General features: G+C 35.7%; 2 protein-coding genes across 3 annotated transcripts in view; both read right to left on the bottom strand.

Moving 5' to 3' along the window:
• Positions 1-25,662, bottom strand: part of VWDE (von Willebrand factor D and EGF domains) — a 458,699-nt gene that overhangs the window by 284,691 nt on the left and 148,346 nt on the right. The gene's annotated exons all lie outside the window — the stretch shown is intronic.
• THSD7A (thrombospondin type 1 domain containing 7A) overlaps positions 1-25,662 on the bottom strand; it is a 263,208-nt gene that overhangs the window by 218,944 nt on the left and 18,602 nt on the right. For both annotated transcript variants that reach the window (XM_079301320.1, XM_079301321.1), the window contains exon 2: positions 4,739-4,865. The gene's annotated coding sequence lies outside the window, so the exon portion shown is untranslated. The remainder of the gene's footprint in view (positions 1-4,738; positions 4,866-25,662) is intronic.

Below are 25,662 nucleotides of genomic sequence, written 5' to 3'. Positions count from 1 at the left end.
ATTCAAATATTAACACAATTTGAGCATGCTTAATGTCCTAGAAGTTTTCCTCTTACACAAAACATATGTGCATACAGGGAAAAAGTTCTTAAGGGGTGTAAGAGTAGCATATGATTACCCACATTACAGCAGCTGTATATCTTTAATAATGTAGTTTTCTCTATGAGCTTTTCATGTCAACATGGGATAGGCCTATGATACACTGGTTTAAATGCTATAAACACTGTCCTAAATCAAATCCTAAAAGTATTGCATTTTTCAGGAGCTGTTGAGTTGCATTGCTTATGGAGAATTATAAAGGCAAAGGAAATGTGATTCAGTTCATGCAGCATATTTATGCAAACCCACATAAAAGTATAGAGCAAAGAATCAGCAGAGCTGTATGTCACACTAACAAGAAAGAAACTAAATTATCATGCAACTTTTCAAGCCTTAATCTGATTCTCCATTTCAGTTAAATGACTGATTTAGCAATATCAAGACTTTGGGCACAGCTGCCAATTCCTTCCAGTTGTATGAGAAATATTTCTTCCTTTCTTTTTGAAAAATTAGACATCTAATTCCCATGAAGCATCTCATGCCAGTGGTTAATTAGGGAACATTTTACAAGAAGAGCTAAAAATTGTCAGCAACACAGCAGGCAAATATTGACATTCTTTACAAGCACAGCCATTCCACAGCTTAATTTCTCTTTCCAGAGCTCTTGCAGGCAGGCAGCTGCTGCCCAGACAAGCTGAGAACCTGCACACTTACTGAAAATCCCAGATTTCAGATACTTATTCAAAGTGTCAAGAAACATTCCACCTACATCATTTTCAAACATTTGACAGCTTGGCCATTCATTAAATGAATCTTGTACCAATGTCCATGGATAACTCTATATTTCTTCCTGCCAGGTACTGAAAAGTAATGTGATTCATAGGAAGCTGGGAGGACTCCCAGGTCTCAGAGTACCTGACAGGCAGGGGGAAAGCAGGAATAAAAGCAGGGGGAAGGTGGTAAAGGCACAGAACTGGTGTGAGAAGGCCAGTAACAGATTACACTGATTAGTGGGTGGATAGGAGATACCCTTCTGCACTGAACAGCTGCAGAGCAGGGTTAGCTGCTGGTCAGGAGGCAATCAGATATTTGCAGTAAGACTTGAAGCAGCCTATGGCCAAAAGTCATGTCACTGAGATTTGTGCAAATGCAAACCAACTGCCACAGGCTCCCAGAGAATATGAAAGATAAACTGGGAAAAATACAAAAATAATGAAAAACAAGAAAACAGGCAAAACCAAAATAAATCAATGGAGCAATAAAACCCCTAGATGTTCTTTCTTCTTCTTTTCCATACATCCTACTAAGTTGAAGCAAAATTCCACTTTCACTCTAAATTTGGGATCCTTGTGCCAGGTGTGGCAGATGTTATTCAGTAATGCCATCTTCCTGAGATGGGGCCACAAACACTGCAGTGGGTATTGACATACGCATCCAATTACAGGAGCAATTAGAGAGGATAAAAGACAGATTAGATCCTCCCTCCAGAATACATACCCTGCCAGAGGAGTTGAGGCCAGGGAAAAAGTGGTAGGGGTTAATTACCAGCTGGAACCCAAATGCTTTCTTTTTGTCAGTTCAAAATGTAAATCTGTTTAAGTGCCATAATTTCAGCCAAGGACTGACATACACACATTTTAACAAAAAACATCCAGCTACTTCAGTTATTTTTCCACTTTTCTTGGGTGATTTGAAAAAATATTTCTTTTACTTTCATTTACACACTACCCACAAGGTCAAGACAAATTAAAAAAACCTCTCAGTATCAAAGACCAAATATTTAGCATAGCCATATTCAAACAATTTCATAAATCTGCCACTGACCATACTCTGTTGAAGACATTGTACTTTGTAGCACAAAGAAATAAGTAAAAACATAGGAAAAGCATGTTTTATTACCACTGTAACACATGAAATTAATTTTCAGACAAAAGGTCACCTTCAGCAAATACAGCTTCATCTTGTAAGGACTAAGAGTGTTTAGCCATTGTCATGGTCTCAGTTCCAGCAGCCCAAAAATCCCAATGCCCACCCCTGCATGGCTGCTGGGGCTGTGCAGGTAGCTGGGTACCCCTGGACCTCTCTTGAGGTGCTCCCTTTGTTAAGAGAGATCAGCTGAGGTCAGGTCATCAAGGAATCAGCCAGAACTTTATCTCATTAAGGAAAAGCTGTTCCCATTCTGAGATTTTTTTAAACACATATATACATTGACAAATTATCCGATGATGTTTTCCAGTTCCATATGTCCATCAAGATGACATTTTTGCAAAGCTTTAGCTAAATCAGATCAGCCAGTTGGACTCAGGAAACAATCATTGCTTTCATAATTTAAGAAACACTCTGTTTGATTTTCTAACTTTACTGTCATTTCAAAGTTATATCCAAGAATGTTTATTTAACATATATAAAATTCAATTAAAGCAAAATGAGATATTGGAGAAGTTAGGAAGCAATATCTTCTAACTATCACAACAGTTTTACATAAAACCCAAACAAAACAGTCTTGAGTTGATTCAGCTAGTAAAGTATTGACTTCATATGCTGTTACATTGGCAGGAACTGTGTAAAAGATCAACACTGCTTAATCAACATAGTTCTTTCAACACATTTGTCACCATGCCTTCTCTATTAGGAAGTTGAGCTGGTTGCATGAACTAATCAAAATGCCTTTGAACATCTATTAATTCTGCTCAGTTAAATATCACTTGGTTTTAGACCCAATGTGAAGCTCATTTAATACTCTCCATGTTCTACTGGCATAAATCTTTTAAACTTTTTTGGTTTTTTTTTTTTACTACTAAAAGGGCAAAGTAAATGGTTCCTCTTATTATAAAAGATTGCAGAGACAAGAGAGAGAAACAGTCAACACTCATCGCTGGAACTATTAATGATTTTCATTAATGACCACGGAAATAATATTTGAACTGGAATAAATAATGAAGAGTTCAGTGCTTCAAAATATAAACACATAACAGAAAATATGTTTTTCTGTTATAAAAATCCAAACTTTTAAATTCAAATTAAAAATATACACATTCTATCATAACATTATCTTGAAAACAGCATTTTTAAAGAAGTGAAATAGAAAACAAGGAGATATAACTTTACATCCTTTCCCAGTGCATGGCTGAACATGGAATTCCCAAAACAGATGGTAAAGAATATGCAATAGAGTGAAGGTCCTCTGGGTTTGATATTCACCTGTCTCTTTTCAGCACCACCAAATTCTTATAACCTCAATTAATATCTGCCAGTTTCAGTAAAATTACATCCCTCTACTGTTACTATTATTTTGTTTGACCTTGATATCATGAACACGAATGTAATTATGATAATGAGCCAATTATTTTCTTCAATACAGAAATCAAAAAGACTAGCACTCCCTCCCTTCCTCATGATAATACCTGAACATTTTGGCTTTATTTCATCTTCAATTGCTAACATGCAGTCACTAACATTTAGTTTAGGTTCATTTCTTATTTCTAAAAAGAAAAAAAGCCCAAAACAAAGCAAAACCATCAGTGAAGTTTTGGCATATTCATAACAGCATGTTAGATGCATGATTTATGTAGGATAATAAACAAATACATTAGTGTTTGCAATATTTTACTGGTTTTGTTGGAATAAATTTTGAATGACAGCACATCTGTCTGTTAGGACAACTAACTGTCAATAATGCATCAGCTGCACCATAAGCTCTGCATATTTTATATAGTTAATATAAAAAGATTGTTGATGATGTTTGAGAGGATTTAAGCTTTTTAGTACTTTTAGACAATCCAGCATATCTGCCTACCACAGAATTTTTTGCCCCATAATTTTCCCACACTTCATAGAATTTTGTTCAAAATTTGGTGAACAAAACCAAATAATTTGGAAAAAATACAGGGGTTTGCAGATTGTGAAAGTAATATGTACACTTTATTGTGAGGTCAGATCTGCCACAGTGGAAAAGCAAAAAAAATTAGAAGCCACTATGTAAAAGTGACTTAAATAGGTTAGGACAGACTGAAATATAATTGACACAAAACTGTTGTCTTAGTCAGCCTATTGCCTGTTAAAATAGTGACTCCACAAAAAACCACTGGCTTTGTTCCTAAAGAATGAATTGACTAAAAATCAGGCTATTTCAGAGGAAAGATTCTTTCACACCCTGAGCAGAAATGAATCTTTGCAACTTTGTTCATTGTGGAATTTACACTCAAACTATACAGGCAAACAAATTGCAGAAGAAAAAAAACAACACTATTGTGTTACCTACAATTATGTTTTTAGTCAAAGATATGTCATCCAAAGATAGGTTCACATATGATGGACTATACAATTTCACAATCAATTTTTGACGTTCAAGACAACACAAGTGCACAATAGCGAGTTAGCCAATATTTCCTAGGGACATTCCTAGCTTTCTTTACTCAGATATATTTGAAACTAGAACAAAAATATAAACCTTAAACTCTCTACATTTCATTTTGATAAACTGCAGTTCACTGTTATCATATGTGTTTTAGTATTCTATTTGTAGACTGCTTCATGCAGATTGCAGCTCTATCTGTAAATTACATCTCAGTTAGGCAAAGATAATTGCTATTGATTCCAAAGATATTTCAAATTTTCTGTAAGAAGAATCAAGGGGGTTTTAGGAAAGAAACAAGTTAATACTCCACTTGGAATAGTGAGTAGCACAAATTAAACTCACCTTTCTGTCACACCAAACATAAATTCTCCACTGCCAGCCAGGGACTTCACAACCATCATGATTCCAGAGCATGTAAAATCAATATCATAAGGATGGGAAACGTCCATGTAATGAATTCAGAAGCAACCTAAAAACAAGCAGATAAAAGAAGGCAAAAATTGAACAAATTACCCATATGAATTTCCCTAGGATTCACTAGATGAGAGGTAGTGATGATCTGAACCATGTAAAAGTAATAGTCAAATCATCATCAATATCTCTTTAAAGCCAAGAACATTTGAAGATATTTTAACAGCCCCCTACATTTCAAAGTTTACTTTGTCCCATGTGCCCCTGGATACTTTTGAATTTCCTTAAGTAGCCCAATGTCTAACTCACAGTTGCATAATCATGTCTAGGTCATTCCACACATTTTTTGTTTCTGTGAAAAACTGCTGCCAGGCATCTGTTTGGGACCTTTTCTACTCCCTTTTTTTTTTTTTTTCTATTTATGCCATCTGAGCACATTACTTACATCCATCTCAAAGCTCTAATTTAAAAGGACATTCCTCTGAATCATGGCTTAGTCTTGCCCACTCCTTTCAAAGTATATTGAAAGACCTTTTTTTTCAGTCTGAATCTATTTTAAAAAATATACACCATTTTTTGCCTATCAGGCTTGACAGCCCCAAACAACATAGATGAAATTTTTACAAATGCTTACTAAAATCAAAAAAGTCCAATTTTCTGACAGATTAATTGGCCCAGCAATCAAGCAATACAAATGTAATCCAGTAAACTAAGTGCAGAACATTGGTACTAACAGGCAGAAAGATTCTGCATTTATAAAATCACACCTCCAAATTTCCTTAATATGAGAAATATGCCAGCTAAACAGAAAAAATAGCAACTGTTAGCCATTCTCTTCAGCTCCATTTGCTCTAAGTCCTTTTTATTTGGAGTTCAGTGAAATCCTCAGCCTTATTTCTTACGTAACCTCTATCTATCTTAAGGACATAGAAAAGCTGAGCAAGTTGAATATGAGAAGGTGGACCACAATAAGGACTATTTCCATAGCTGCACGTATTTTCCTACATTGAGAAAATTCTGTGATTATACCTAATCTCATTCAGGACTTTCCAACCCTATTTCAGCTTGTCCTGTTAAAAATGAACAAAGATAAGTCAGGCTCAGGAAATGTCTATGTAGCCAAAATTTATGCCAAGAAGTTTTGACATAAGGCAGATGTTATTTTAAAAAGTGTTTCTTTTTACATTTAAGCTGTTATATTATGGTTATATATTAATTACTGTAAAAGAATGGCAGCAAAGGGAGACAATTGTGTCCTTTGTACATTCCAAAAACTGTTTTCCTTTTTCTTCATGAGGAAATTTAAAAATAAGGATCTGTCTTGTTATTATCTCAAAGCAGTGCTGGTCTGTATATCAGTATGTCACGTCCTAGTTGAGGACTTGAAGCAAGAAGATCATTGCAAAACAGAATGAAATACCTTTTGTGGTTTATTTTACATAATTTGTAGTATGAGTTAGATACCTCCATTCAGAAACAAATATCTTTCATTAATCAAAGTGGCAATTCATCTTACTGGGCATCTTTGAATAACACAATGGCTTGGGCTGGGGTAGAGCTAATTTTCTTCACAGTAGTTCACATGGGGCTGTGTTTTGGATTGCTGCTAAAACAGTGTTGATGACACATGATGGTTTCAGTTATTGCTGAGCAGTGCTTACACAGAGTCAAGGCCTTTTCTCCTGCTCACACAGCAGGAAGAAGCACAAGAAATTGGGAGGGGGCACAGTTGGGACACATGACCCCAAGTGAACAAAAGGATATTCCATATTATATGGCATCATGGTCAGCATATACATATGTATAACTGGGGGAGAAGGATGAAGGGAGGAAGGGGCTTTTGGAGTGATGGCATTTTCCTTCCCAAGAAATGGCTCAACATGAGCCCTGCTCTCCTGGAGATGCCTGAACACCTGCCTGCCCAGAAGAGGGATGAATGAATTCCTTGTTTTGCTTTGCTTCTGCACACTGCTTTTGCTTTACCTATTAAACTGTCTTTATTTTCACATAAATTTATTCACATTCTTTATAATCCACAAGTTTTCTTGTTTTTACCCTTCTGATTCTCCCTCATCCCACTAGAGGAGGAGTGAGTGAGCGGCCAACTGGGGCAGAGCATCCCACTAGGTTTAAACCATAATAATTATACTAATTCAGGGAATTTTAGACAAGCTCAGTTGGAACAATGAGAAAGTCTTAACTGAGCTGCATTAGTTTGGGAGATATTTCATCAAATGCTAGTGTTTATTTTTCATCCATAAAAATGGCAGCCATATAAAGTAAACACCCCAAGAGTTTCACATAAGCAGCACAAAACAGCCAGTTACACACAAGCAGTTAATTTGAGTAATGCACACAGCAGAATGGTGAAAAGAAACATGGGGTTTTTTTTGTTGTTGTTAAAATTCTGAACTATTCAAAATGAAGCCAAATTTGGCCAAATTTGATAAATCAACTTTATGATGAAGTTAATATTTCACATCCAGCTTCTGGCTTAAAGCAAATTTTTATAGCCTGAAGAATGGAATTATAATAAAATGCTGACAAGCCCATACCACACAAAAGTTTCTGCTAGAGGGTGGTTTGGCCTATTCTTGACATTTTAAAATATATGGATCTACATTTGAGAAATAAGATACAACTCACATTCAGTAACTGTAACTCTTGATGTTTTTTCTCTTTGATACATGAGAGATAATTATCAACAAGAGAAAGTTCAGAAAGTTCAAAGTTGAAATTCTTCAGAGTTCATCCCTAAGGCCAGTTAGGTCTATTAAATCTCACATGACAGCAGTATTTAAAAATGAGATATATAATTTGCAAAAGCAGAAGGACACATGTTTCTGTGGCTCAATTCCAACCCTTGTGATTTAAATACAAGTCAAATGATTTAATGCAAGACACTTGATGTAGATTTCTCCCCCCTCCTGCCACATAACTGAGTTTTAACTTTTTAAAAAAACAAATCTAGTTCTGAGCCTTCCACTAATAAAGAATGGTGCCACTAACAGCATTTTTCAGAAGAAATGCATGACCAATGAAGGGCTGCCATTTATGACAAGAATCCAAAACAGATTGCACAAGCACCATGACACCGATACAGCATCCAAAACTTATAAACATGTATATGAATCCTGTTGACTTGCAAGCAGATATATGACTGTAAAAATTAGAATGCCAGAACATCCCAGTTTACTATTCTAATACACTGAAGTTTATCAATTAATATGATTGGTTTAAGACTTTAAAAAGAGACAAGTTTCTGATTACTGTGATAGCTGCAATTACTAAAATATATAAACTCAGGAAGCAGGGACCTCCCAAAACTTTTTTAAAGCATTGATGTGATGACCTCCTGTTCACATGAGGATACATTCCTTTGCAAAAGGTACAGCTTTTCATAAGTAGTATTTTTGTTTTAGTTGTGCTTGCTACCTTTGTGATCAGTTTATGTGAAAACACCTGTAAACTACAAAATAACTCCTTACTAATTCCTTCCTAATTATTTTGCTGACAGCTGATAGACTTTGAAACTATTTTCACCACTATTTTTACTCATTCTGGTTTGCTTTTTCTCTTTTTTGCAATCATCATTTGATAAACCTCATTTTCAATTGGAACTTAGTCTTTCAATATTTGATTAATATCTACTGATTTTCAAAAGAAATGGTCACTGCTAGGTAGTTCTTTACCACATGTTTATTTTTTTCCCCATCAAAGTACATTGCATTTTTTAAAAATACTTCTTTTCAAAATACCTTATTCCATAACAATTCTTATGTCAGTAATATTATGAATGGCACACTGCTGCATTCTGGAACTGTCATGTAGATCCATTAAATAGTCCTGGCTTATGTCTAGTATTTCCACCTTCCATAGATTTGAACTGTATGAATACATGCAGCTCATGCAATTCATTTTGAGTAACCCCTCTGGATAGAAATCCTAATTCTCTGAGATAAAATATGCCCAGAGAATGCCCTCACACACACAGAGAACCTTTTCAACAGCTCCCCCTCTCCTTTTCCTCTTTGAGGTGGTTTTTTTCATTACACTTGGGAATACTCTGTGAGAAGCTCCCAAGCCTTTGGGAATCTCATCCCTAAGTTATATACAATAGACCCAACCAGCTCATCAGAAGAATAATTTATGTAATTAAACCCAAGCTGAAGTATGAAGACAGTTTGTAATCTCTTAATTCTGCATATGTTAATCTGTCTTGAAATTGTGTCCTAGACATGTAAGCAGTCCAAATCCACTCTGGCTCTTTTCTCTTCCTTTTCTGTTTTTTCTCATATTTACTATGCATATATACTATCTGTATCTAATATTCCCATCTGCAAATGTACTTTATATCATAACCCACAAACATATTTCAGAACAGAATAAAAGTAAACTCAGAAATAGCAATTTTTTACAGTAAGGCTTACATTAAACAAATAAATTTAAATCACAGAATCCCCAGCACAGCTATAAACACTTTGGCACTGGAAGGTTTTCTTTAGATTTATTAACACTGCCTGTGACTCCTTAAGTCCAAGCAGACCTAACAGGGACATTACTGGTTGCCATATCCAAGCAATTTAAATTACATCAAAATGAAAAATAATACAAATTTTTAAAAATCCATTATAGAATGTTCTATTTATTACAGAGATATGTTCATCTGAACAGAGACACATAACAACAGCAAGGCAGATGGATGAAGGTGTTAGATGTATGAGTAAAAAGGTAATATAAAGTCAAAGATATGTTACAAGTATTTCAAGGTCCTGATGCAACTACTGGAAGTAAACTCAAGGGAGAAAATGAAGTTTTATCCATATTCTCTGTTCTTCTTAAGGGGAGAGGATGGGGATATTTATTTCTAGCCTTCATTACTGGTTTTATTTCACTCCTACCACAATGCAGAGAATTTAATTTCTATAATTTACAGCACGCTGTGCCTCTCTGTCTCATTTAATGAAAATTAGCAAAATATTTTCTATATGAAAAGGAGACCTGCCATTTATTATTATTATTATTATTATTATTATTATTATTATTACTATTATGTCAAGGCATTTAGAGCAGGCAAACAGTGACATTTTCACACCTGTATTAGAAAATTTACAAACATGACCATCCTAGTTACTTTAAGGGTCAACATAAATAAAGGAAAAGGGCAATCTTCCAACTCCTGCTCCAGTGTTTACACAGAGCATTTTATTGCAACTCTCCTTTTCCTCTTCCTTTCCTGTACTTAACCAGAACAGTGCTATGAAATACTTAATTCTTGTATCTGTTTCCTCACATCATTACAATTCCAGATCACTATGTCATCTACTTTGTATCTGACTTTGATGCCACTGAATGCCTGGCTTCAGGAAACAGCAAAACAATTCCCATGGGATATTACCTAATGGTCCTTTCACATTTTGCTTCAGGGACTGACACAAACAGAAAAATCTTGGATGGTGCCATCTGAAAAACATACTTGTGGTTGGGCAATTTGAATTTAATTTGGAATTCACTGAGGACTTGGATCATAATTTATATTTGCCAAATATATGTTAATTAATTCTAATGACATTAAAATAATCTCCCATTTTAGTGCTATCATACTGCAAACAGAAATTACTAGAATGCAATTAATTCTTTTCAAACTTTATTTCAGAACACCTAAAAGATGATCTTACTTGACCAAATTTAACAGTATTATTCCACAAAAAGACCAAAAGGAACTCTTCAATAAACCATGAAAATCAGTCACTTGAACTCGTAAAAAAAAAAAATAAATCAGTTTAAAAACATAAAAAGTCATATTCTCAATAGTTTCTAAAATAATTTGCTTTAGTATATGGTTATTAGTAGACGGGGTACCAATATTCAATTTATATTTGGATTCTATTTCCATCTAGATTCAAGGGATTCAACAGACCACTAACATTACACAAAATTACTTTCATGTTACTTAATTTAACCCACAAGACAATGAAGGGTTAAACGTTGACATGTGGCTATAGTCAGCATTAATTATGCAGGAGTATATATGGCTTAATGAAGCCATAATAACTGTTACCAGACCAACTGCAATCTCTGTTCTTATACAGCCATTGGCAGACTACTGCAAATTTATAACCTCAAAGGGTGTTTAAATTTAATAACAACACATTACAGTTGTGTTCACGTCACAAAAGTCCCAAACTTTGTTTTTAATTTGTGATAGCATTTTAAACACAAAACAGTGTCTACAAACCATCTTTAACTGAGCAACAGCTTTACAAATGCTTTCTGTGACAAGGCCTTCACATCATTCAGAAGAAAAATTCACAAAATTTCATTGTCATTTTTCTAAAATTACTTGACTGACATCTGTGTGTAAATGACTTAATCGTTTATTTGAGCACTGAACTGAAAGTATAAAACTTGTGTAAACCTAGAATAACAAATGCTCATCTAGTGCCAAAATAATTACTCCCATTCACTCTGTTCTGTAAACTGAGAATAGTCTTTTTTTATGTGGCACACAGGGATTTAACTGAAGAATTCATTAAGGTGAGTGGAAGGAAAGAGTACAGATAAAATTTACTGCCACAGAAAGATTTATCTTTAGAATATGTCTAATAAAATTTTAGTGTGAGCTGCAGTACCTGAATATTTTATATAGTCATAGAAGAAAAAAGTGGTTGTGAGGCTGCAACATAAAGCTGAAGAAAAAGGAGCCTTATATTGTCTTGGTCCAGCAATTGTGGCAAAATATTATACACCTCTTGCAAGTATCTAATTACGGATGTCCTGACTTATTTCATTTATTCTGACTACCTAAACTGTCTCTAAAGTGCCTATCTGCATTTGCATTTTAATGAATAATAATTGATATTTATTCAGCATATTATATTTGCATCTCAGTGGTTCATTTACAGATTAATATTCTTATTACCTAAAACAAACTATGCATAGATATTTGGATTTGGGAATTACTAGCAAGCAAGCAAGACACTGTGGGCAGCATTATAATTTGGTCAACCAAATTGGTTTTGCATTATATTAGGTGTCAGTGGTGGCTTGAAATGCCTGGACTCTACCAAATTGTACTGCAGTTCCAGGGGGATGAAGAATTAGACTTTTCACTGAGTTCCCTAAAGGTTTTCAATTTATGCCATTCTTGATAAAGCCAGTACTGTAAATCACCCAGAAGAAATTAGTAATACTCACAGCTTTCTACAATCACACTGATAGCAAAGAAAAAATTGGAATATATTGGTACATTGTGATCAAAAAGAAAACCAAAACATCCAAAAGAAGAGAGATGCTCAGGCTTGTAAAAGTTTGAGAAAGACTGCTATATTTTTTGCCTTAATCATGCAGATCCATATAAGAGCAATGAAAAGGTCCAGAATTGATTCCAGAATGTGCATTCCACCTGCATTAATTTGATTCCTGATTTTGACAGTCACAATTCAGCAGTCACTACAATGATTTCCTTACTTTGACACAAAAAAAAAAAAAAAAAAAAAAAAAAAAAAAAAAAAAAAAAAAAAAATCCAAACTTTACTGCTGTAGTAAATTTGATTACATATTTTACAGCTTTGGATATTCATAACATAAGGCAACAAACCCACACAAGCACAGAAGTGACATTTGGATTTCACATCCATGACTGGTTCTCTGGCAGATCAGGTTTAAATGTCAAGCTTCTGTGAAAAGATTTACCCCCCAGCATTAATCTTTCTCACCCATACATTCTTGTCAGGACATTTATATTCCAGCATCTTAGAAAGTACTTGGTATTCTTTGCTATATATCTCCCTATTTCCTGGGATAATGCTGAACCTAATCTAAACCAAGCACTCACGCAATGGGCTGCCCTAAATTTTAAAACTGTCAAGTGAAGGCTGCAGTCTCTGAACACTCCTGTCTTCAGATTAACCTTTTATCATACAAAAAAAGAATATATTTAAGAATAGATATAAGGTAGATATCTAAGCCTCCTAGGCAATGCAGCTCATGAACAAGGTCAATCACCCTGGAAGCGGAATAAGTGAAAGACACCTTGAAGTTCTTCTCTGTCTCCTCCACCTCTAAGTGGTGCTTATGTTAACCCAGTGAAGCACACCAACAGTGCAGGCAACAAAAACAGATCCCTCCTTATCAAAGATACTAAGACACATTATCAATTCTGCAAGTATTAGCAATATTTACATATAGTCTTTGCAAAGGCACTCTGACTTAAAAGGGCTGCAGGTATTGGACTGAACTTTAAACCTAAAACTAAAAACAATCTAATCAAAAAGGGCATTAAAAATATTTTTAAGAAACTTGAAAATGACGACGAAGAATATTACCATATGATGTCCAGTGGTATTACCACTGGAAATAAGAATAATCCAAAAAGAAAGCTACAATCAAACCATGCTATCCTTGGTTAGACAAAATAAAGGCTCTCAAATAGCCCCTTCTAGTTATTTTATTTACATATAGGAACATGGCTCTCAGAAAATTTCAGCTCACACTGACCAAACTCAAAAGCTAATCTTACTGCAGCTGATAGGGAGATTAATTATTGTTCAGTTAATGCTACGAGAACTAGTAGTTCTATTACTTTTATCACACAGCTATTATTATACATAGATATATACAGGTTTGTAAATAAGCATTCTTGTACTGAAACATCTATTCTAGTGATGGTGTCCACACATCAGACCAAGCAAGACTCAAGGAAGGAACACCAGTGCTCACAGAGGAGGTTTGGAGGGTCCATCTAGAGATGCCTTCCTGAAATCCACCCTACTGTAGCAAAGGTAAATAAGACTTATTCCAATCAACTTGGAAAGTGCAAGCCCATTTTGGCAAGAAGCAAAGTACAAGGAAGAGAGCCTGTATCAGTCCTTTTCTTGACTTGCCTGAGGTTTCTTTTTTAATGCCTTCAAGCTGATACATTCTGCTGGAAGCTTAATTGCTACAGTTCTAGCTCTTTTCTAAGCTACAAAGAGGTTGAAAACTGAAGAGTTACAGAATTCTTTTTTTGGTGATGTTTAAACATTAGAAACATCTGGCTTACCTAAATAATTTTTTGATGTAAGAAGCTAAGGGAAAGAACAACTTCCATTCCAGTGCAGAATTGTTTTTAAAATCCCAGTCTATTTAACAATATTCATGTCTTTCCCACTTAATTATTTTTAAATAAGGTTTTTAATTACTTTTAAATAAGCAAGGACAGGCCCACCATGTTTCAAGCATTTCAAATCACATGGTTAATAATGAAAGAGAGAGGAAAGAAAAAGGTCAGACTACACAACAGATTTAAAGAAAGCATATAATCATTGCATAGCATGAGATAGCCTCTGGGTTGCAATCAGTCAGGAACCCCCTGTAAAATTATTACAGGGATACAATGGAGTGCTTTTGGCTCAAAAAGTAGGAGTATTAATACTGAGTGAAGTGCCTGCCCCATTTGATCTTAATAAAGGATTAAGGCAGAGATACATGGTTCCCCACAGGCAGATCCCTGTGGCTTCACACAGAGGTTCAGGGAAACCAATGCCATTGCTGCTTCAGCATGAGCCTGCAGCAACTTTTATATGCTAACTCTGCTAAAATAAGAATGAAAGAACTTATGATAAAGATCATGATGTCTGGAGACTTGGAGACAAATAGGACTTGAGATTAGTAAAGATAAGTCAAATATATCCTTGTAAGCTGACAAAAATGTTCTTAAACTAGCTAGCTAAACTTGATAACAGTGAATACAAATTAATCTGAACATTCAAATACAAAGGAAATTTAAGGCTAAAAAACAGTGTTTAATAAAAAAGTTTAAATCCCATTTTTAAGTTTTCTGAGGATGCTGACAAAGACTGATTTCAGATATGCAAGATCATTATATGGTTTATTCATTTCTACAGAAGTGGTACACAATACTTATCTCCAGAGGAAAAATTTTAAGACTTTAACATTGAAATAACAAGGTAAATTTGTCAGGAAAGGGAATAACATAAGGCTAAAAGGAATATGCAATAGAAGATACAAATGGAGATGAAGATAGAAAAATGGGCAGACCTCAGTGGCTAAGGAAATGTCAAGGTCAATTAAGTCTATTTAAACATCCTTCCCATTTAAATTCCACATTAAGAAGTAAAAAAGTCTGCAAAAGACTGAGGGCTATGACTGGAAATGGTAAAAATACTCAAGTTGTACAAAGGCATTTAAGCCATACAGAAATAGCCAAGAGCTCTAAATGCTCAAAAACCTGTCAGGAGCTGGAGGAACTTTTTGGTCTGCAGAAGCAGACTAGGGATGTAGAACTGAAAAAATCAAAAAAGAATCAACAAATTCTAAGAGAGAGAAACTAAGAATCTGTAAATATTCCCATGAGCAGTTCCAATTAAATGCATTTGTGTCTGAAATATCAAGTACTGAAATAATTCTAGAACCATTCTGAGCAGAGAAGTTCTCTTCATATGCATCAAAGTCCTTGAACAAACATTTGAATCCAAGGATTTTTAATTCTATGAAATGATCACATTATTCTCCACATTTTTGGTGTATACTTTTGCATCTGACTGAATGTAAATCCAGATTCTAGCTGAGCTTGCAGAATTGCAGAAGTTTTATTTTTAAAAATCATGAAACTTCACATATTTTATATATATGTATATATATATATAAAATAGTGTTATATTCTATTATCTAAGAGTAAGTAAAATATTAAACTCTTTTTGAATGTGTGGTTCAGCAAAAGACCACAAGATTTGATGCACATCTGGAAGCTGATTAGTGTGGGACGTGCAAAATAAAACTGACAAAAAATTCTGGGTCAGGGGTCATTTAGCTCTATTCTTATATCAAAAGAAAAAAAAAATTGTTTAAGTTACTAGAAATTGTGACAGCACTGTATAATCTGTGCAAATGCTCAGGCCAAATAATAACACAGAAGTGCATGTTTTCACTGGCAAAAGCAAAGTTACACAAAATGACATTGCAAGGACACTACTTTTTTTAAGGTCTAAAAATGGCCTTTCTCATTTCTGGAGCTGAATGAAGTTAGGAAAAGCACAAATAATGACAAAATTCTGCTCTATGTCCCTGTAATAGACTACTACTGAGAAAAAGATAAACCAGAGCAGCTCTTCAGTAGAATTAGATGGTGTGTTATCCAGGGTCCACAAGGAAAGCCCCTCTGAAGAGTGAGTGGACACATGGCATACACCCACCACAGAGTGCAACAAGTCCTACACCCCACACATTCATCTCATTGCAGCATTCCTAGAGATAAACAGTCATTTCTTCCTCACTGAAGAGAAACCTAGCACACACTTTGGCATGTTCTGGGTAAGAAAATACTGAGCACATGAGCTTCTTTGCAAAAGCAGAAGGACCTGGACTTCCAAACTCCTTCTCCATCTCATGTGCCAAAATGCCAGGAATTTCAGACAAAAATTTCATTACCGACTCAGAGGAACTAATGCTGGTGAATATAAACATGTACATACACAGAAACAATTGAATGCATCACTTACATATAATTTTTACCTTTGCTTTGCTTATTTAAATAGGCCAAGCATTCAGCCTCTAACTGGAAATAAGAATCCCACAACTCTATACAAGACTGGCCAAAGGGTATCTCATTCTCAGGGCCCTGTTTTTATCCTCTCTGAACATGGCTCTCAATTTTATTTATTATACCAAAAGAGTTTTGTTTGCCCACTTCCCAGGGAAAGTTACATCATTCCAAGGGGCCACCTTGTCCCAGTGCTATCAGGCAAGCAGCATTCAGCTGCACTTCAGAAGGAATGCACAATTCCAGAGCATGGCAGATATATCAGTATGAAGGAATAATTCACACTTTCAGTGCAGACCCAATTCACAGCTCATGTTTGAATAGAATACACTCCTTCATCTGGAAGGGACCTGCAATGATAATCTGGTCCAACTGCCTGACCATTTCAGGGCTGATCAAGTAAAAGAATGTTATTAAGGGCATTATTCAAATGCCTCATAAACACTCCCATGTTTGAGGATTGCCAATCTCTCTACGAAGCTTGTTCCAGTGTTTGACCATATCTCAGCAAAGAATTGTTTGCTTAAGTTCAAGAGTTTAAAAAAAAAAAAATTAAAATTCATTATGTACAACACCTCTGGAAATAATGAAAACATTCAGCTACTTCAAATAATAAAGCCTGAAGTAAGTTTTATGCATGGCCAGTTCATCATATACCTTAGTTTTAATGTTGGATTTGCATAAGCCTTTCCTTCTGTATCATGTAGAACATGTTAAATATTTTAACTCAACTTCCATCCCAAGACTACCACTAGCCTGGAAGGGAAACACAGTTTAGGGCCCCCTACAGAAAACACATTATTTCACTCTCCTCTGTTTTCCTTTGAGGAAAGCCATCTCACAGAAGTCCATATAGCTTTTTACTAATTACTGCAAAGATGATGCACAGTAAAACAAAGGACATCATGGAAGCTCTAGATGTGCTGAAGCACCTACCTAGTATCTCCCAAAGTAGGGCCATCTTCTGCAAAAGAAATTCCTGTCACAAAATATTAATGCCTCCCTGGATGCTTCTAATCCATTAAGATCTTGGCATTAACATTCAGAATCAACTGCACAAAAGACCAGGTTCTGTTTTATGAGTTACAGTAAGAGTTGTATTTCCTTGGAGAACTGGAGATCAAAGTCCAGAGTCATTCACATGAGACCTTCCTCAAGGAGATCTGGCCAGTTTTGTAAGACAATACAGAATATTCTCTCGATGGGAGAGTAAGAATGACTATCCCAACTACAATTAGCCAACCTCTTTAACTGTAGTATCTTATGCTACAGGATGCTTCCAGGAAGGCAGAAAATATTTTTCCCCTAGGCTATGCAATCAGAACTATGTATACAAGTCATCTGGACAAAAGCAGAAGGCTTATCACTAAAGAAAATATTTGAATCACTGGTAAATTTGAAAGCAAGGATGGATGTTCCTCTAATTCTAATTTATCAGTTTCCTGACATTTACAAGTGCACTAAGCTGAAAGAGGATGCCCCTTTTTCTTTGAACAACTCTTCAAAACAAACCTTAAATTAAAAATGGTTTTGCCTGTCACAAAACATCACCTTGAACATAACACACTATTAGCCACAAAAAGAACTTAATGAGCTTTAAACAGGAAGTATAAATTCCACTTCTTCAAAACTGCTTCTGAATTAAGACCTGAGCATGACAAAGCTTTCAACATCTATCACCCATTTCAGGCCACAATGTGGTCTTGTTTTACTGTTATCTACAACAAAGACACACTGTCAAAGCCCTTGCAACACAGTTCAGTTCTCTTGTATGGAACTGTTGGCCAAGATCCCTGAAACCCACAGAGGGTTTCATTCCACAACCCTCGTGCACAGAGAAACATCTGATAACAAATAGATCTTGTTGACACTGGAATTATTCCTGCAGATTCTCTCCTTCAACAAATCTTCACTTTCTCTAACAGGAGTTTTTTTAAGTCTCTGAATGATGATTTCATATATGCATTCCATGTGTTTTAACAACAAACTGTCACAGTAATTTCCTCTCAGAAAGCAGGGAAACCACTGCACAAACCTCTCACACAACATGCATTCAGATTAGGCTTCTGCATGCATAGTTTTAACACCCATCTTTCATTTCCACATTCTTCTCATGTACAGAACAGTCATATTTTGTTTAACATTCTTATGTTAGGACCTTCTATAAAAAAGCAAGGGCATGTGGAGCACTAGCAAAGCATACAAAACCAGATGTTTACATCTAAATCAACATAGCTCAAGTATTAGTAAAACAGAAGCCTGAGAGACTCAATGAGTACTTTTAACTTTGAGTGAGAGAATACCATATCCATGCCTCTGCAATGTTTACAGTTTCTTAACAAATTGCTAATTCCAAGAGCAGAGGTTCCAAACAGGTGTTGGAAAAGTAACATTACATTTAATAGGAAGAAATTGAAATGGATTTTCTCTTTCTCGGAATGTAAATTTAGGCCAAAGGTCTTCTTTTTCCTCTCCCTAGGGAAGGCTTAGAAAAGATTATTGCCCCATTTTACCCTACATAATTTTGCCCCTAGCAATTTTCTCCAATTATGGTGGGTATCTAGTATTGCTCACACCTTCAGCCTAGATTACTTACTTTACTGCAATTCCTTTTAAAAATTAACTGATTAGTATGAGCATACAGTCTTACTCTGGCCTCAGAATTAACATACTCACCCAAACCAATTCTCCCAGTGAGAGGAGGTTTTTGTTGGGTACACAAAGGACTTTATAAACAATTAACCAGGCATGAAAAAATATCCCATAATGATAATTTTCACTACACACATCCTCGTAATTTCATGAAAGGAGTGGGTAATATAATAGGCTACTATTCTCAGTGAAAGAATATGTGCTAATAGAGCATATTAAACAAATTCTGATCTCTACTGCACCCACACAATCCTGCTGAGAGCACTGGAGCTGACTGGATGCCCATGGATATACAGTTTGGCTCATGAAAGCCATTCACACTGCCTGGATAACACATACATAACATAAGCAAATCTCCTCTAGGGTACAAGGCAAAAGTATCTGCATTAAAAGTTAGGTTCTTGACTTCAGACATAGTAGCTAAAAGAAATATGAGATGCAAGTGATGTGAAAACTCCCAAAATCACTGTGGAAAAATCCCCATCCTATTACTTGAAGTTGGTTCTAGTCAAAGACCACAACAAAATTCATTAACCAGCTTTCACTGCCTGTAAGATGACTTCAATAGTTTTGTGATGAAATTGAACTACCAAATGTAATACAAAATGTGACATGAATTTGTAACAGAAACTGCAGCAGTCCTAGACTTATCATGTCAAAATGCCTTGAGCTACTTAGAAAACTTGAGGCAATTTTCAAATAGCCTAGAGCAGGACTGTATTTTTTTATTGCTTTTCCATTAAGAGGAATCATTAGTGAGGACAGTCTTAGTATGCATTTAAAAATAATTTTTAAAATAGTAACAAAAAATATTACACAATGCCATAATTTTCATTAAAAATCTCAAATAATTTATTTTTTGTTTCAGAGATTGCCTATCATTACAAATGTACACAGTCCTTTTCCACAAACTCCTGCATTATTTTAATCTATTCAATGAGATTATTGAAAAGTTTGATTGCTAATGAGAATCCAAGTCAACCTTCACACCATCCCACAGGCAACTGGTGATAATGAAAAAAAAATGTTTTGTGTTACTGTTACATGGCTCTATACCTTGTATTTAACCCAACTTCTTGACCAAGCAAGGAATAAATACTAAAGCTAGCTACATAATTCAGCTCCTTTCTATGACTTAGGGCTTATTATATCTTGCATATAATTGTGTTACCTGAAACACTTCCAGGGAAGGGAACACAATGCAACACATCAGTCTTATGCTTGATAGCCTAGTAAAGAAACTATATAAAAGTTTCAACATGACACTTCAATGCTTTTAAAAAGGATTCAGGATAAATCAGGATATTCAAATGCTCAGAATTCCTGTCTGCCATGAGGAAGTTGGACAAACTGAAGGGAAAATAAATCTGTTTTATGCAACCATAACAATTAGGAAATTAATCTATCCCAGAACAAATCTTAGGCAATACTGATTTAAGTCACAGCTAGGATTCCACATGGCAGAAACCCAAGAAAGTCTTGCCATGCAAGATTTTTTCCAAGAGCTACCTCACAAGTACAGCCCAAATATAATCAAATTCTACTGAGTGACACACCAGCTGTGAATTGTTGGAATATTCTCTTAGTCATTTTAATGTCATGAGGAAAGTGAATGACACAAAAGGTGTTTAAAGAACAAATAGCCAGCTGTGGTCCCAGTGAGCACAGCTGGCTGCCAGGCTCAGACAGAGTCCAGTGCAGCTTCCTCCCTTCCCACCAGCCTTCAGGCTGCAGCAAATAAACACCTATGAAAATTGAAACCAAAGGCAGCATGAGCTGCTGTGTAAAATGTGCCCTTGCCTATATACCACTGTGGAGAGGTCTTTGAATATTCCACACCATGCAAATTTATTTTTCAAACTTCCTCCAGGCCTTCCTGTAGCACATATTCATAGGAAAAATCTTTGTCTAAAAGCTACATACACTTAATCTTAAATTACAACGTGGTAGTTCATATTGCACCTTGCTCTTATCCTCATAGGATTAGGCCTGTTCAGTGAATTATTACTATATTAATACAAGCAAGAAATTAAGCTTTGCTTTTACCCAAGTTAAGCACTCTCTAATGAAGTTAAATTCAATTGAAATAGGCCAGACTGTAATAAAATAAAAGACAAGACATACTATTACCTTTTTATGGAGAAATAGAGACTATGAGTAGGAATCCAATTAGATGGTTTTAACTGAATATAAGCATTTAATTGCACTAATAGGTTAAAATAATCTATTCATATGGACACCTGGAACATATCCTTTAAAAGAACTGTTTGAAGAAGCCCATTGAGGCTTATTCTGATTTTTGTGATTGATTTCAGAACTCAATTCATAAAGTAACTGACCACTAGCATTGGAAAGAAGCACCACTTCTGAAGAAAGCCATCCAGTATATGACACACAATCTCCTGCAGCATCTTTGCCAGGGTGCTGAAGGGGATTAAAATTAGCTCAGTTTTACACTACTGCTCTGAACATAGTCCATGAAGGCAGAAACTTGCATTTAGGAACAAATGGATCATCAAGTCACAGAAGAGTTCTGGTATTTTTCCACCTCCAGCAATACAACCAGCAAAGCTTTGTTGCCTTACCTAATCAAGAGACATGGTAAAGTTGGAGCCACAGAAGAATTAGTTTCTCTTCAGCTCGTGTAGCTTTTAGTACAGGAGCATCTCCCCAGAGAATGAGAGTCCCTCACAATGGCCCTGTCCTGGCAGGAGGAGCAGCAAGTCCCAGTCCCACTCTCTGGATTCATCACCTGCTCTGCTCAGATCTCCAGCTGGCATGAAAAGGCAGGATGGACCAGAAGCTTACCCCACCACAGCAAGACTACACCTTACAAGTCTGGGATGTAAAACAGAGTGTGAAACCTTGGCTCAGGGACAGATACTTTAGCACTTACTAATATCTCTTTTCCCCATTAAAAATTCTGAGTTTCAAAGACACCACAGTGATCAGAATAAGGCAGGAAAAAAGCAAGATGCAATTTTCCTATTGGTGATCTACTCTGGGCCTGCTCTGCCAGGTAAGTGTTCAGACTATAGAATGAATATGTAAGGTCAGCCCAGATACAGCCATGTGAGCTCCTGTTCAACCTGTGCCACATCCCTACATCTCTTCACTGTGCTGTGCTGTCAGAAACTCACAGGGAAAGCAACACATCCTCCACAGACACCAGAGGAGATCAGTATTTCCTCCACACCTTTCAAATTGTCACCATGTCATTTCTCCTTCAATGCCCCATCACCCATCTGCCTGACACCCCATCTGCAGATACTGGCAGTGGGATCACTCCACAGATTTTACTTACCTCTGAACTTCCAGATCAAAACTGGCATTCAGGTTTTCCTGGTAAGCATTTGAGAGTTTGAATAAGTTGCAACTAGACAAGCTACTTTATTTCTATCCTCCCTTCACTTTTGCATTTACTCATCTCCTGATTTTTTTCCATTATAGGTCTCTTACCTTCCCACTATTTCTTCTGAATATGCAGTCACAAATACAAATCATGTCTTTGGTGTATGGGATGGGATGAGTTAGAAAAAGGTTATTTAGCTATGAGGTTATCTCCACTTGAAACTGCAGAGAGGATGTAGGAACATGACAGGTCCATTAACAAAAATAAAAAGTCAGACAGAACCCAAAACACACAAAACAAAAAATCAAGCTCTTATTTATCAACACATATTGACTTGGGAGTCAGACATTGGATATCCAACTCGGGTAGATATGACAAACTCAGTTTCTCCTAAAAGTCAGTCATTAAACCTAGAATTTCATCAGGTGATTTCAGTGACACTAAACATTTAAAAAACAAATGCAGAAATTGTTCTTATTTTTTCAAAAAGAACTTCATTGCTACAGTGTGGAGAGTGGTGAATTTCAATAAAATCTAGTGAGCTACATCCAGCAGAAGTCACAGTGTCACCCATTTGTCTTCTGATATGAAAATGGATAAAAATCAGTATTTATAGTTAAATTGTATTGAAAAGTTTATGCCTACATTAAAATGTAGGGCATGAGAGAAGAGACTATATTCTGATTAAACAACATTCTGGACAGCTTTTGTGTCATATGATAATTTTTCTTCAATTACATGTAATTAAATATTAAAACAGGATGGGGAAGAAGACAAAGTATTTAAAACTTAACATGTAATATTATTATTTCAGTGCTGCTAGTGTTATTTCAGTGCTGCTAGTACTACATTCAACAATTGCCCCATTTTTCATCACTTCAAAAAAGTTTTATTCATGCTATACTATGCGCTATACTATACAACTGTGCTGTACTTTGGACTGATATATCAACATGCAAAAAGAAAATAGTGAACATTGTGATTTAAATTTTAAAAAAACTCACAACCAAAAAACCTGCTGCCTCTTCTTTTCTGTCACTGGCTGTTGTCTAATAACACCTTCATTCCAGATCTTCAAAGTCAAGCAGGAATTTTTCTGGGACAGCATGTCCTAATTAAATTTATTTGTGGTGGCCCATTTTCAAAGATTCAAATTAAACATTTTTTTGGTAGCTGAATGACAGTTTCTAAATTCATTTATTAAGAAAGGAGAGTTCTGCACAAGTAATAACTAGAACTTCTGTAGAACAGAATTGACAAACACTAAAATGCAATTTATGCTTCCCAAATGTAGCTATAAATGGAGTATGCAAAATGTCCTTGCTCCTGGGTGACAACAGAGAAAAATGCCTCAGTTTTACATGAGAACTCATAAGACTTTTCCTCTAAAAACTTCCCTAGTTGCAAACCAAGTGTTGCAAAATACCATAACATAGAAAAACTTGCAACACTTTTTTTTTCCTCTTTCTGAACATAAGGGAAACCATAGCATTGTTTACTTGTTTACAGGAATGGAAGAGGATTGAGTAAAATCCTTCTTTGGAAGCCCTTGGAATAAAAACAGCCTGTAAGAGCACACTTATAAAAAATTAAAAATCTAAAGATTGAAATTCTGAGTCCCTTGTGGAAAGGTTTAAAAGAGTCAAGATATAGAAACAGGCTACAGTGTAATTTCTGAAGTAACTGCAGTATTCTTGTCAGTGATGTGCATTTAACAATTGTGAGCCTGAAAACAATGGGCTCAATATCCTGGTGCCAACCTGGGAATACAAAATTTACAATGGGACATTTTATTGAGTTTTTAAATACTAAAAATTTAGGTTTTATTAAACAGCTTTCAGTAACAAGAGTCTTTCAACTTTTTGTAATCCTGGGAAACCTTAGGAAAAGCAATATTAACAATGAAAATTCATGTAAGATTTCATATCAATCCAGATTGTTACACCTTTGTTTTAAAGCAACAAGAAAAAGACTGAACATATTAAAGGATCAAATAATAAAATCTATCTTAAACTAAAATTGAAAGTCTTTCAGTCACTAGAAAGGTATAATTTCATACTGCTAATTACTTAGGAGACAACTTGAGAGTCAAGTAGAATTTGGGTCTAAAGACAAATTGAAACCAGCAGGTATTAAATCAATACCAGTAAGATGGTAAAGTGAATGTTATGCTCCAATTTATACTTGAGGAACAAACATGCACAGCTTAAATTGTTCATGGTGTATGAATGATTTACAGTGGTGGAGATGAAAACAGCTGTGAAAGGGAGACTGAAAATAAGGCCTTTAAATGACAAGGTTGTATCATTACATTCCCTCCCTGGAATATTGTCAGCCAAACACAAATAATAACCACAACTGCTCTGTGGTTTCTGATCCAATTTTCAGCTTACTCCTCTTATGATCAAATTACAATACCTGCCTTAAAATGTTCTGTGGTAGCAGATACCCTGAAGCAAGCCCACATCTCCTGGCACTCATTTGTTATAACTGAGTGCTCACAGGTTTCTAGCAACCTTCATTTTCATGTTCCTTCCTGATAAACTGATAGGATTTATTTTTGTAACTTCTTTGTTGAAGGACTATATGGAAGACAATCCCCCATACCACCAACTGTTAACAGGCCCCCATGAGACTTTCAAAGATGTTATCAAACACCATGTAAGTGCTTTTATCTGTTTTATTACCATTTGTTAAGGGAGGAAGCCTCACACATTCTGACAGCTGATGAACAAAACACACTTTTGGAGGCTATGCCTCAATACCAACTTGTCACTTAAACCTTGGAGAGAAAGGCTTTTGTTTTTTAAGTACAAAGCCCAAAGCCCTGCCAAGCAGTTCCACCAGGGATCCAAAGGCATCTCAACAGCAAATAACCTGAAAGCAGCTTGTGTGAGAGATGCCATTTCTGGAGCAGCAGCCTCCTGCATGGCTCCTGCCAGCAGCAGGCAGAGAGGACCAGCCCACACTGACCCCAGCATCTCCTCTGGTGACCCCTCCCAGGCCCCCCTCTGCTCTGAAAGAGTTTACCATAAGACACACAGTGCCACATCTCAGGCTTGGCAAGCTTGGGGTGGAACATTTTAACAGGCACAGCTCATTGTGGCTTCCATAAATTAAAACCCATTACAGACCAATCTGATCAACTCAAATCTGCTTTATCTACAGAAATAATGTTTTCATGCCAACTCAAAATCCCACAGGTAATGACAAAATTTCTCAAAATGATGGTGATGCCTAAGCATTTAAATATTTAACAATTTCTTATATTGCATTTTTCAAAGAGGCCAATATTACTTGCTCAAAGTA

Source organism: Erithacus rubecula (assembly GCF_903797595.1).
Source record: "Erithacus rubecula genome assembly, chromosome: 3".
Classification (NCBI taxonomy): domain Eukaryota; kingdom Metazoa; phylum Chordata; class Aves; order Passeriformes; family Muscicapidae; genus Erithacus; species Erithacus rubecula.
This window is presented reverse-complemented; position numbering and strand designations above follow the sequence as displayed.